Here is a 13,903-nt window from a genome sequence, read left to right on the forward strand (position 1 = left end):
CTCTCCTCAAATAATCTCCCTTTTATTTTCATGTCATATTTAAGTCTATACAGTGTAGCCAGTCTTTGCTATTTTATGGTTCTTTCTTGCACACTTCTCCACCCTTTTTATTCCACCCTTTCAAACCCCTAACACTAGATAGAGAAAAATTGATACAGAGGAAAGGAAAGAGCACTCAATAAAGTCAGGAATTGGAAAGGGGCTGCCATTATCATTAGACTACTTCCTGCTGAGTAGGGGTGTCGAGTTTCTTGTGGCAAGTTTGATCTTTACTGTCAAGATATCTAATTTCCTCTTATTATTTCTTTTATGCATACAACTACTTAACAAGTTACAACCAATAACAATCAACAGTAACCAATACCCCTCCCCCAACAACAACCTAGCAATCAGACCCTGGTACTTTTATGCCCTCTGAAAATGAAAACGTACTCTTATAATATTTCTATGGTTTTCAAAGAAAATAAAACTCCAAAATTGTCACTACAATACAGTGTATGAGAGAAAAATGTAATATTTTTTATCCTTGTTGCCTTCTATTACCCTCTCTTACTCTTTTTCTATACATTTTTAGATTTCTTCCTTCCTTCTCATGATCTTGATAATTATTCTTGTCAGTTTGACAGGATCTAGAATCTCCTAGGAGACAACCTCTAGGCACATTTGAAAGGGATTAGTGAGATTTCCCTCTTAGTACCCCCAAAATGGGTGGCTCTATTCCCTGGATTTAGGTTCTGGAGTGCATAAAAGAGAGAAAGCTACTTTATCAGTACCAATGCCAATCAGTACCACTCATAATTATGTGCTGACTACTAGGGCAACTTGATAAGCTATCTGAAGATCCTATTTACCAGGAAGTCCTAAGGTGGACTATACCTTTTAACTGTGATCTAAACTAAAACTTTTTTGCATAATATGCTTTTATCTGGGTATCTTATTGTATCAATGGGAGGAGAAACTAAGATACATATATTCAAATGAAAATCGAGATCCAGAAACATATATTAATAATTAATATATTAATTAACATGATTATGGTGGTTGAAATAAAAATATCCTTCATAGGCTCAGATATTACAACATTTGGTCTCCAGTTGGTAGTACTGTTCAGGGAGGTGGTGCAACCTTGTTGTAGGAAATACATTAGTAGAGGTAGGCTTTTGGAAGTAGAGCCTCACTCTACTTCCAGTTCACTTACTATGCTTCATCAGTTGAAGATAAGATCTATCATGTTCCTCCTTCTGCTGCCATACTTCCCCACCATTATGGACGCTACCTCTGGAACTGTAAGCCAAAATAAACTTCCTTGCTTTTGGTCATGGTATTTTATTAGAGCAACTGAAAAATTAACACAATTATGATATAAGTTCCATTCATATGGATCATATGGAAATTCTGTTTTTAGTTTTTTGGGGGAACCTCCATATTGATTTCCATAATGGCTGATTCAGTTTACATTCCTACCAGTTCTTCCTCGCACCCTTACCAGGATTTGTTGTTACCTGTTTTCTTGCTGATGGTCATTCTTGCTGTGTCTTAGGCTTTATGCTGTGAACAGACACCATGACCAAGGCAACTCTTGTAAAGGATCAACATTTAATTGGGGCTGGCTTACATGTTCAGAGGCTCAGTCCATTATCATCATGGCGGGAAGCATGGTAGCATCCAGGCAGACAGTGCTGGAGGAGGAGCTGAGAGTTCTACATCTTGTTCTGAAGGCAAACAGAAGACTGGCTAACAGGTATCTAGGAGGAAGGTCTCTCAAAGCCTACCCCCATAGTGACACATTTCCTCCAACAAGGTCACATCTCCCAAAAGTGCCACTCCCTGAGCCAAGCATATTCGAACCACCACAGACTGAGTGGAGATAGAATCTCAGTGCTATCTTAATTTGCATTTCTCCATTTAAAAACTGTATGTTCTGTTCACTTGCTATAAATCCTCTTAGAGGTAGAGTTTCTCCAGCTCTGTAGGCTATCTCTTTTTCTGCTGATAGTCTCCTTTTCTGTGCAAAAGCTTTCTAATTCCATATGTGGAATCTAGATTTAAGTGTGTGTATGTGAGGGTGAGATGTTATCTTGTGGGAGTGGGTTCTTTCCTTCCACTGTGTGGTTCTGGTGGATTAAATGTAGTGTGTCAGCTTCGCAGCAGTCACTTTTACCCACTGAGCCATCTTGATGGCTTGAAATCAGGATTTTTAATTAGTAATAATCACACCTCAGATAAACCTCATTGGCTATGACACTGCCACTGCACAAAGCTAGGATTTTTAAAAGAATGTCTTAGTAATATAACCTCCCCCTAGTGTGAGGAAAAAAGGAGCCTCAGCGATGCTCACAGCAGTAAAGCCCTGACTAATTTGAGATACTGATCATCATTTCTGATTCATCCTCTGAGGTTATGCTTGGACATACCCAAGGCAACTTGGGCTGAAGTGGTAGGAGAGAAAGCATTACTCCATCAGATAATCTTTATTACTCTGAGAGGGCTGCTTTTCCCTATTGCAGATGCCCTTGTGTGTTTGTCTTTATTTAGTGTCCCTTGAACTAATGATGCAGTTTCAAGAACTGGAATAAAATTGATCACAAGAATCTACAGAAAAGATGTTAATATTTTACTGTAATGCTGTCTGGGTCAAGGCAAGGTGAAGGAGGAAGAAATTTGACCAAAGGATAGAAGATTAAACTGTACCACCATCCTGTAGCTGGATCTTTCACATAGAAATCAAGGGAAAAAATGGTCTAAAGTGGCTTATTTACAGACCTTCATAGATCTACCAGAATAGAGGACTATGCAAAGAAAAACCTCTGATATCTTGGATGACTCTTGTCTGTGCCTAAGGCCTTCCTTCTAAACAGAAAGCCGTGGACCACAAGACTCAGATGAAGTATGCCTTCCCATTCCACAGAGCTTCACACTACCAGAGGATGGGGAGGTCAGCTGATAGGACATACTATGACAGCATCTTCCTGTTACCCATCCCATAGCCTTATACTACAAAGTTCTCCTAAGGCAAATGCCTGTGCCCTGAGGAAGGGACAATTAGAGTCCATGCACCCTCTTATGGGTCTTCCCATGGACTCATAAGAATAATGGGTCCTTAGCTATACAAAGAAAAGATAGGACACTTTCTATAAGGATCCCTAAAATAGTAGCTGCCAATAAGTACACATTAATTGGCTAGGCCTAAATCTGTCTATCTTGATTTTTTTCTCTTGCCTCATGAGGACTTCCAAAAACTCCATGTCACTACAGTCTCTTGTGTACTTGCTGCTTTTCAAAATGACTAAGTTTTCTCTCATACTAGATTGTTTGCTCTATTTTTCCTTTTACTGCCCATAGACTGTTCAGAGAACTATAATTATATTACCCCAAGTATTTAAAGACATTTATGAGTATATTAGCCAAGTAGGATCTTTAGGATTGAGCTACTAGATACTGCCTTCTCTATGTTCAATGATTGAAACTTCAAGGAAGGGACCAATCCCTAATGTGACCATCATATCAGACTGAAGTTACTCAACAAAACAGACTGATAAATAGAAAAAAAAATAGCTTTCCCTATAATCATAGCATAATCTTCTTCCTCGTAAAGAGTAACTGAGATAAAGGCTTTTTGTCTTGTTAATGTAATTGTGTCTAAGTAGTTCAAAATTGGTTTCATGTGACTATATGCCATTCTGTATTAAGGAGGTTTGGTTGGAACAAAACTTCATGTGCCCCTAGAATCCTCCAATATAATTGAATAACAATGGACAATTCAATGTTTTTCATTCATTTTTGTTGCACATCGAAATCATTTTTAAAAACTTGTCATGTAAAATTTAGGAATGTGTGTGAGTATGTTCATGTGTGTGTTTGTCTGTGCATTCCAGTGTTTGGGCAATGCATCCATGTAAACATAAAGACCCAATAAGTGCATGCTTACAAACTTAAGAGCTCTAAGCTTATTAAAATTTATTAAAATAGTAGTTGGAGGTCCATGAAATGCTTCATAAAGCCCCCAAATGCTACTTCTTTCTGTAAAACAACATTGACTAGAATCATAATCAGTTTCATTAACTTAGGAAATGTAACATTGATAACATATTTTAATAATGTTTTCCTTCCAATAGAGATTCTGGATGAAATTCTTTCATCTTGTATGTAGTCGTGGGTGACAAAAAAATGATAAGCTTCAAAAATGCTTTTTTTTTTTAACCAAAATAATACTAGTGTACATGTAAAAGCTTTTTATCACACTAATTGCTATGAGTTTCTTTTTCAAGAATAGTCTTACCCACACCTGAAAGTCCTGGAACAAAAAGAAGCCAATTCACCCAGGAGGAGTAGAAGACAGGAAATCATCAAACTCAGGGCTGAAATCAATCAATTGGAAACAAAGAGAACCGTACAAAGAATAAACAAATCCAGGGGCTGATTCTTTGAGAAAATCAACAAGATAGATAAATCCTTAGCCAGACTGACCAAAGGGCACAGAGAAAGTATCCAAATTAACAAACTTAGAAATGAACAGGGGGATATAACAACAGAAACTGAGGAAATCCAAAAAATCATCAGATGCTACTACAAGAGCCTATATTCAACACAACTGGAAAATCTGGAGGAAGTGGACAATTTCCTTGACAGATACCAAATACCAAAATTAAATCAGGACCAAATAGATCATCTAAACAGTCCCATAACACCTAATGAAATAGAAGGAGTCATAGAAAGTCTTCCAATCAAAAAAGGCACAGGACCAGATGGTTTCAGTGCAGAATTCTATCAGACCTTCAAAGAAGACCTAACACCAATACTCTTCAAACTATTCCACAAAATAGAAACAGAAGAAACACTACCCAATTCCTTCTACGAAGCCACAATTACGCTGATACCAAAACCACACAAAGATCCAACAAAGAAAGAGAACTTCAGGCCAATTTCCCTTATGAACATCAATGCAAAAATAGTCAATAAAATTCTTGCCAACCGAATCCAAAAGCACATCAAAACGATCATCCACCATGATCAAGTAGGCTTTATCCCAGGAATGCAGGGTTGGTTCAATATACGGAAATCCATCAATGCAATCCACTACATAAACAAACTCAAAGAAAAAAACCACATGGTCATTTCATTGGATGCTGAAAAAGCATTTGACAGTATTCAGCATCCTTTCATGCTTAAAGTCTTGGAAAGAACAGGAATTCAAGGCCCATACCTAAGCATAGTAAAAGCAATATACAGCAAACCGGTAGCCAGCATCAAACTAAATGGAGAGAAACTTGAAGCAATCCCACTAAAATCAGGGACTAGACAGGGCTGCCCCTTTCTCCTCATCTTTTCAATATTGTACTTGAGGTACTAGCTCGGGCAATTAGACAACATAAGGAGGTCAAAGGGCTACAAATTGGAAAGGAAGAAGTCAAACTATCATTATTTGCAGATGACATGATAGTCTACCTCAGTGACCCAAAAAACTCCACTAGAGAACTCCTACAGCTGATAAACAACTTCAGTAAAGTGGCAGGTTATAAAATCAACTCAAGCAAATCAGTGGCCTTCCTATACTCAAAGGATAAGCAGGCTGAGAAAGAAATTAGGGAAATGACCCCCTTCACAATAGCCACAAACAGTATAAAGTATCTTGGGGTGACTCTTACCAAACATGTGAAAGATCTGTATGACAAGAACTTCAAGACTCTGAAGAAGGAAATGGAAGGAGACCTCAAAAAAAGGGAAAACCTCCCATGCTCATGGATCGGTAGAATCAATATAGTTAAAATGGCCATTTTGCCAAAAGTAATCTGCAGATTCAATGCAATACCCATCAAAATCTCAACTCAATTCTTCGCAGAGTTAGAAAGAGCAATTATCAAATTCATCTGGAATAACAAAAAACCCAGGATAGCTAAAACTATTCTCAGCAACAAAAGAAAGTCTGGGGGAATCAGTATCCCTGACCTCAAGCCATACTACAGAGCAATAGTGTTAAAAACTGCATGGTATTGGTACAGTGACAGGCAGGCAGATCAATGGAACAGGATTGAAGATCCAGAAATGAACCCACACACCTATGGCCACTTGATCCTCGACAAAGGGGCTGAAAACATCCAATGGAAAAAAGATAGCCTTTTCAACAAATGGTGCTGGTTCAACTGGAGGTCAGCATGCAGAAGAATGCGAATTGATCCATCCTTGTCTCCTTGTACTAAGCTCAACTCCAAATGGATCAAGGACCTCCACATAAAGCCAGACACTCTGAAGCTAATAGAAAAGAAACTGGGGAAGACCCTTGAGGACATCTGTACAGGGAGAAAGTTTCTGAACAGAACACCAATAGCATATGCTCTAAGATCAAAAATTGACAAATGGGACCTCATAAAATTACAAAGTTTCTGTACGGCAAAGGACACCATCAAAAGGACAAATCGACAACCAACAAATTGGGAAAAGATCTTCACCAATCCTACATCAGATAGAGGGCTAATATCCAATATATATAAAGAACTCAAGAAGTTCGACTCCAGAAAACCAAACAACCCTATTAAAAATGGGGTACAGAGTTAAACAAAGAATTCTCACCTGAAGAACTTCGGATGGCGGAGAAGCATCTTTAAAAATGCTCAACTTCATTAGTCATTAGGCAAATGCAAATCAAAACAACCCTGAGATTTCACCTTATACCAGTCAGAATGGCTAAGATTAAAAACTCAGGAGACAGCAGGTGTTGGAGAGGATATGGAGAAAGAGGAACACTCCTCCACTGCTGGTGGGGTTGCAAATTGGTACAACCACTCTGGAAAGCAGTCTGGCGGTTGCTTCGAAAACTGAGCACCTCACTTCCAGAAGATCCTGCTATACCACTCCTGGGCATATACCCAGAGGATTCCCCACCATGTAATAAGGATACATGCTCTACTATGTTCATAGCAGCCCTATTTATAATTGCCAGATGCTGGAAAGAACCCAGGTATCCCTCAATGGAAGAATGGATGCAAAACATGTGGTATATCTACACAATGGAGTACTATTCAGCCATTAGAAACAATGAATTCATGAAATTCTTAGGCAAATGGATGGAGCTGGAGAACATCATACTAAGTGAGGTAACCCAGACTCAAAAGATGAATCATGGTATGCACTCACTAATAAGTGGATATTAACCTAGAAAACTGGAATACCCAAAACATAATCCACACATCAAATGAGGTACAAGAAGAAAGGAGGAGTGGCCCCTTGTTCTGGAAAGACTCAGTGAAACAGTATTTGGCAAAACCCGAACAGGGAAGTGGGAAGGGGTGGGGGAAAGAAGAGGGCTTATGGGACTTTCGGGGAGTGGGGGGGCTAGAAAAGGGGAAATCATTTGAAATGTAAATTAAAAATATATCGAATAAAAAAATTTTTGCTTAAAAAAAAAGAATAGTCTTACCATGCAAGTGATGAATTAAGTTTTTTTTTTTATTATGGCTATAGTATAAGTTAATTGGTAGATGCACTACATTTGTCAAAAGACCTTTCTGTTAATTTTCTTTTTATGATGAAAATTACCATAGCTATAATCCCAACAAGCAGCAACATTTGCAACCTAAGTAAGCTTATCCATGTGGGATAGAAATAACTCTGTTATTAAACCTTCAAGATCATATCTAATCCTTTACATTTTAAGAATTTTAATTCAGGGTTGTGATATTCAGGTATAGGACCTATTGCTTATCTATCTGTGCTCTCCTCTTTCAAAAACAGGTTTTTCATGCTTCTTATCTTGTTTAATTAAGTTAAATGAAAAAAAATATAATGCCAACCTGCTAGTGCCTACTCAGTCTACTTAGATCCTTATCAATAATCAGTTTAGGCTGTGTCTTTCAAATTTAAAGTCTTATATTTTATTTACATTAAAATCATGTCTATAAAAGTACAGATTTCATAGTGAAGATTGTTTAATGCTATGGAAAAATTATCTGATTAACAGGCTAACTTAAATTGTCAAAAGTTACAAAGTATTTGATTTTTTTAAAATCTTGATTTTAAATATGACTGCATGTATATTGTCTACATGTATTTGTTTTTATAAAAATATTTATGCTTAATTTTTATTTATGCCTATTTGTGTATATGCACATGAATGCAGTGTCCATGGAGGCTGAAAGAGGATGTTGAACCTCCTAGTGCTATAATTTGCAGGCAGTTGTGAGCCATTGGAAGTGGGTTGCAAGAGCAGCACGTGATATTAACTACTAAACCATCTCACCAGCCCTTACACTTGCATGTTTATATTGATTACATGGTGTCAATATAAAACAATTGGCTTATAAGTAACTGTTCACATACATTAAAATGTTAGCCCAAATCCCTTTTTTTAAATTAATAGTGTAACTAAATTTTAAAACAGAAAAAGTATGTGTCATCAAGGTGTTTCAACCTCTAATTTTACAAGTGATTTAAAGAATCCCCTCTCTGTATTGCTTGGGAAAACAAAAAGCAGGTTCCAGGATGTGATAGCTCCTGTTCCAAGGAATAGCTTTGCCCTTATCTCTGTGGGGGTAGGAATAGGGAGTGGAGGGGTGGGGTGGGGAGCAGCCTGTTAGGTTTGCTGTTTCCAGTTTAGAAATGATGATTGATCTCTACGCTTTCAGCTTCCCTTGAGTAATTAGTGTGTTTAAAGAGCAAGGACTTTATATTTCATCAAGAATAATCACTTATAGTTTCTACTAAGTGTGCCAGGCTTGTAATTGAGAAACTGAATCTTAATACAGTCACGGTATATTGCAAAGATATGTCTTTGTTGAGTTTTAGCTAAGTATTATACAACTACTAAATTTTAAACCACAATTTGTTTTTCAAGGCCGATGTACGTGACCTTCTGAAAGTTCAGTAATCATACCTAGAGGCCAAAGCAAATAAAGATATAGGAACTAAAAGAACAGTCAATATTTTAGCCCTTGCTCCAAGGTCAGCTAAATCCCAAGGGACCACAGAATGACAGGATCCCTCTATAAAGGGCCCTATAACTTGGCTGAGTCATTTGTTCTCTTGTTTAGAGAGGTCATGGAAAATGCAGAGGTTAGACTATAACCTCTGTACATTTTACAAAGAGGAGAATCAATGCTGAAGGAAATATCTTTGATGTTTTCATAAGAAGCCACATGGTTAACAAATCCCTGACACATCTCAGCAGATAGTATACCTGGTAAAGGAAAACTAAAAGAACCAAGGGATCCTCCTAATTCCTGCCTTAGTCAGGGTTTCATGGGAGGAGGAAAGGGTTTATTTGGCTTAAACTTCCACATTTTAGTCCATCAAGGGAAGTCTGGACAGGAATTGAAGCAGGGCAGTAACCTGAAGGCAGGAGCTGATCTAGAAGTTATGGAAAGAGGCTGCTTACTGGCTTGTTCCTCATGGCTTGCTCAACCTGCTTTCTTATAGCACCCAGGACCTCCAGCCCAGAATGGCACCACCCACAAATGGGCTTGCCCCTCTCCTATCAATCATGAATTCATAGAATGTCCTACAGGCTTTACCAAAGCCCAATCTTATGGAGGCATTGTCTCAATTTTTAGCCCCCTCCTGTCTAATGACTATAGCTTGTGTTGAGTTAACAAAAACTAGCCAGAGCAGTCCCCAAGAATAACCTCTAAGGGGCATCAATTGACCTTAACAGCAAAAAGAACAGTGGTTAATTTTTGGCTGCCTGCATGGTTTTAAATACCCAGCAGAAAAAATAGCACTCCACATAAAGAAATGATGATAACAGAGAATAGAAAAATAAAAATACACTTGGAAAAGACACAAAAAGTGATTCAGATTTAGTTACTGTTTTACTGCTGTGAAGAGATACTATGACTAAGGGAACTCTTAGAAATGAAAGCACTTAATTGGGGGCTTGCTTTCAGTTTTAAAGTGATAGTCCATGATCACCATGATAAGAAACAGACAGGCATGATGCTCAGGTGGTAGCTGGGAGCTTTGCATCCTGATCTACAGGCAGGAGGCAGAGAGAGACTGGTCCTGGCATGGATTTTTCAAAACTCAAAGTATATCCCTAGTGACAGACTTCTTCCCCAAAGATCATACCTATTCCAACAGGGGCACACATTTTAATCCTTCTAATTCTTCTTAAAGAGTTCCACTCTGGTGACTCAGTATTCAACATATGAACCTGTGGAGGCCAATTTGATTCAAACCACCACATAGACCTTATAGGCAGTCTCATTAAATCTTGAATATAGGCTTCTGACACAGACCAAAGAACAGTCATAGCCAAGGCAGATATAATAATGTATCTTTATACATTCCATTTCTAAACTTATCAATAAAGTAGCCCTATTTACCTTTTGCTTTTCTTGATTGTTTTTCTTTTGGCACTGTTAGCACTTAGTGATTGTCTCATACTATTTCTGTTTCAAATCTTTTCCACTATTGAATTAAAATTGCTCTTTTATACATCATCAAACTGTTAATATCTGACCATTTTTTTACTAAGATCTTAAAAACAAACAAAAGAACAATCCAAGAAACCATTCTCTTAAAGCACAAACTACAAAAAAGGATGGGTTTCCTGGAATAACTATGGCCATGACTTTCCTGGCTGTTATTCTTTCTAGAATCATTGGTTGGTACAACCATATTGCCCTTGTTTAAAAATTGTATTTTAATATTGTAATTGTTTCTAGAATATATAACAAATTCAAACTAAACTCCTTATGATGCAGGGATTCCACCCAACTCCTAGACAAAAATATCCAAAGTCTTCTCTCCAATCAATAGATAAAGGAGGGAGAGTTTTGTGGTCGCTATTAGACATAGACTACACAAAAGAAGTTACATAAGATTGATCATTATGTTTCTGTTCTGCCCCTCCCCCAAACAAATTCCTGGGGCTTTTAAGGGGAGTATGGCAGAAAAGTAGTTATGGAAAGAGAGAAAGAGGAGGGAGATTAACATATAAAAGAAGTTAGCTGACAGGAAAAGACTGCAAAGAAATTCTTCTGCACCTAATTACATGCAATAAACAGAGCACACACTAGAAAAGCCTGCAAAATAAAAACACGAGAAGGCGGATGCTGTTACTGACTTTAAAAGTGTCATGGAACCCAAGGCCCAACAGTTTTTGAATAGAAGCCATTCCTAACTCATTATCCCGCTCCCTTTCTCAGGAGTGCTTTCCACTTTCCTTCCTTCCTTCCTTCCTTCCTTCCTTCCTTCCTTCCTTCCTTCCTTCCTTCCTTCCTTCCTTCCTTCCTTCCTTCCTTCCTTTTTCTCTTTTTCTTTTGCTTTTTTTTTTCAAGACAGCATTTCTCTATGTAGCCTTGGCTGTCACTCTGTAGGGCAGGCTGGCCTCAAACGCAGAGATCTGCCTGCCTCTGCCTCCCAAGTGCTGGGATTAAAGGCATGAGCCACCACTACCCAACTACTTCCTTAGCAACTGTCTACACTTCTATCACTAACCTTGTGTCCTGAGTGAAAGTCTTTGTAATGATGGAACAGGAGAACCTGAGAACCTCAGGGAGTTCTCCCAGACATTGCTCTGTACCTATAATAGCTATACAGCAAATCTGAAGCCAGCCTGGGTGAGATCCTGTGACAAAATCACAAATCCCTGCAGTTGTTGTGAAACTCATCCACTGGAACCACCATTAAAACAACAATGGGGCTGGAGAGATAGTTCACTGGGTACGTGCTTACTATGTAAACATGAAAACCTGAGTTCAAATCTACAACATCCATGTTATAAAACACGTATGGCTGTGCGTGTACCTGTACCACACTGTTGTGGGTGGCAGAGACAGGAAGATTGTTCAAGCTTGCTGGCCATGAGTCTAGTTTCAGTTTCAATAAGAGACCTGTCTCAAATAAAAAAGTAGACAGTGATAGAACAGGACACCTTATGTCCTTCTCTGGTCTCCACAAAAATTTGCATGGGAAAGGGAAAATCACTTCAAATGTAAATAAAGAATATATTGAATAAAAAAAAAAGAATTTGCACGGGTATGCCCACTTGCACACACATACCGCATATACGTACATAAAATTTTAAATAATATAGAAACAAAACAACAGCCCTCTCAATATTTATTTCTAACTACTAAAATATTCTTTATATAAATTTTAAATTTTTGATGATTTTATACATGAGGACTATATTTACATCATTTCCATACACCCCCATCTACTAGAACATTTTTACCTTCCATTAAAGGAGCTAGTATTCATACACAATGAAGATGAGATAATTTACCTTGGTTTTATATCTTAATAAAAGAAAAATATTCAGTGAAAATGTTACAAAAATTAACAGTCCATCTTTTCTTTAACTACAAACTAGGAGAAAAAGATACTTTCTATACTGATGTTAAATTGTATGCACCATCACATTACAGAAAGAATGGGGTGCCTGTAAATTTGATAGATGCTTTCTTGCTTGCCTCATGTGGAGTTAGGGTGCTGGATGCTCATGAACACACAAAACTTGCATGGAGCTAGAGGCCTCTGGATTCCTGTCTCATCAATTAAAAAAAAGTAAAACTCATAGATCATATAATGGAAGTTTTCAAAGAAAGTTTTATTACAGATTGACAGGTGGGTATATAAGAGAAAGTAATAAGACAAATCTGTATAGCAGAAATTAGTCTCCAGAAACAAGACAACATTGAGGGGATTATATCTTCTGTCCAGGGCAGATTCCATTAGAATCTCTGGTCACTAACAGAAACAGAACTGCCTACAGAAAAAGGTAATTTCTGGCTATTAGCCAAGAAAAACTGATCACATTTGAGGTCTCTACCCTAAAATTACTTGACTAATTGCTATCTCCTGTTCTCATCAATCAGTTTCAGACTTAGGCTAAAGTCTTTTTTGTTTTCTTACGGTTATACAAAGCCTTAATTTGTATAAGGGTTTTTATAAGATTGTTGTGAGATCTGTAGGCCATGGTCCTTTTCATTGGTAGTGTCACAACCAGCTGTTCTCAACCTGTGGGTTGCTATCCCTCTAAGAGTGGAATGACCCTTTCACAGGGGTCACCTAAAACCAATGGAAAACATGGATATTTACATTATAATGCATAACAGTAGCAAAATTACAGCTATGAAGTAGCAATGAAAATAATTTTATGGTTAGGGGTCACCACAACATGAGGAACTGTATTAAAGGGTTGCAGCATTAGGAAGGTTGAAAGCCATTGCTCTAAACAAACTCAGGCCCAGCCTCCTTCTACAGTGTTGCTGACAGTGCCCTCTAAGCAGGCTAGACAGCTTGACAAATGAGACAAATGTGTGGCTGATAAAGGCTGATGCAACATTAGAGGTGCATTACAGTATGACCTCTTGTGACCTCTCAAATGGCAAAAAAGAGCACCCCAAGCCTACTGGGACTAGTATGGAAAACCCAATAGACTGGTAACTGTCCTTTCCTTCATTATAATGGCCTCTCTATGTCATTAAGCTTTGCAAAATTGGCTGTTCCTGTCATGCATCTAATGGCGTAATACATACAGTAAACCCCAGACAGAAAAAGGAAATGACATATTCCAGGAATTCCTAGCCTACTTATTTCCTACCTTAGTTCATAATAATACCGTACCTTTTTATTAAGACCAAACAAAAAAATGTACTCATGCCTTGAGTGTGTATCCTAGCTTGGTGATATTTCCTCCCAGTGGCTTACTTTGTCTTGTCTCTGAGTTATTTCCCTGAGTATGATAAGAACCTGAAACACAGGGTAGGGCTATGTTATTTGTTTTCTCCTCCCAGCCCTCACTACCTGCAACACTCTCACCCAGGAACACACTTAGCTCACAATAGACTGTCTCAGATGTTGCTGTTAGTATACGTGCTCTGTTTATCCTCATTGGTATCTATCACAGTGGAGTGGAGAGGAACTCCTGCTCAGGTGGGTACTTGGACTTGCTGACTGGTAATCT

At 38.0% G+C, this 13,903-nt stretch overlaps 1 pseudogene; it reads right to left on the bottom strand.

Annotated features, from left to right (window-relative positions):
* Positions 1 to 2,184: 2,184 nt before the first annotated feature.
* Positions 2,185 to 2,262, bottom strand: LOC127675990 (uncharacterized; annotated as a pseudogene).
* Between the last annotated feature and the right edge of the window lie 11,641 nt (positions 2,263 to 13,903).

This window comes from Apodemus sylvaticus, chromosome X, assembly GCF_947179515.1.
Source record: "Apodemus sylvaticus chromosome X, mApoSyl1.1, whole genome shotgun sequence".
Classification (NCBI taxonomy): domain Eukaryota; kingdom Metazoa; phylum Chordata; class Mammalia; order Rodentia; family Muridae; genus Apodemus; species Apodemus sylvaticus.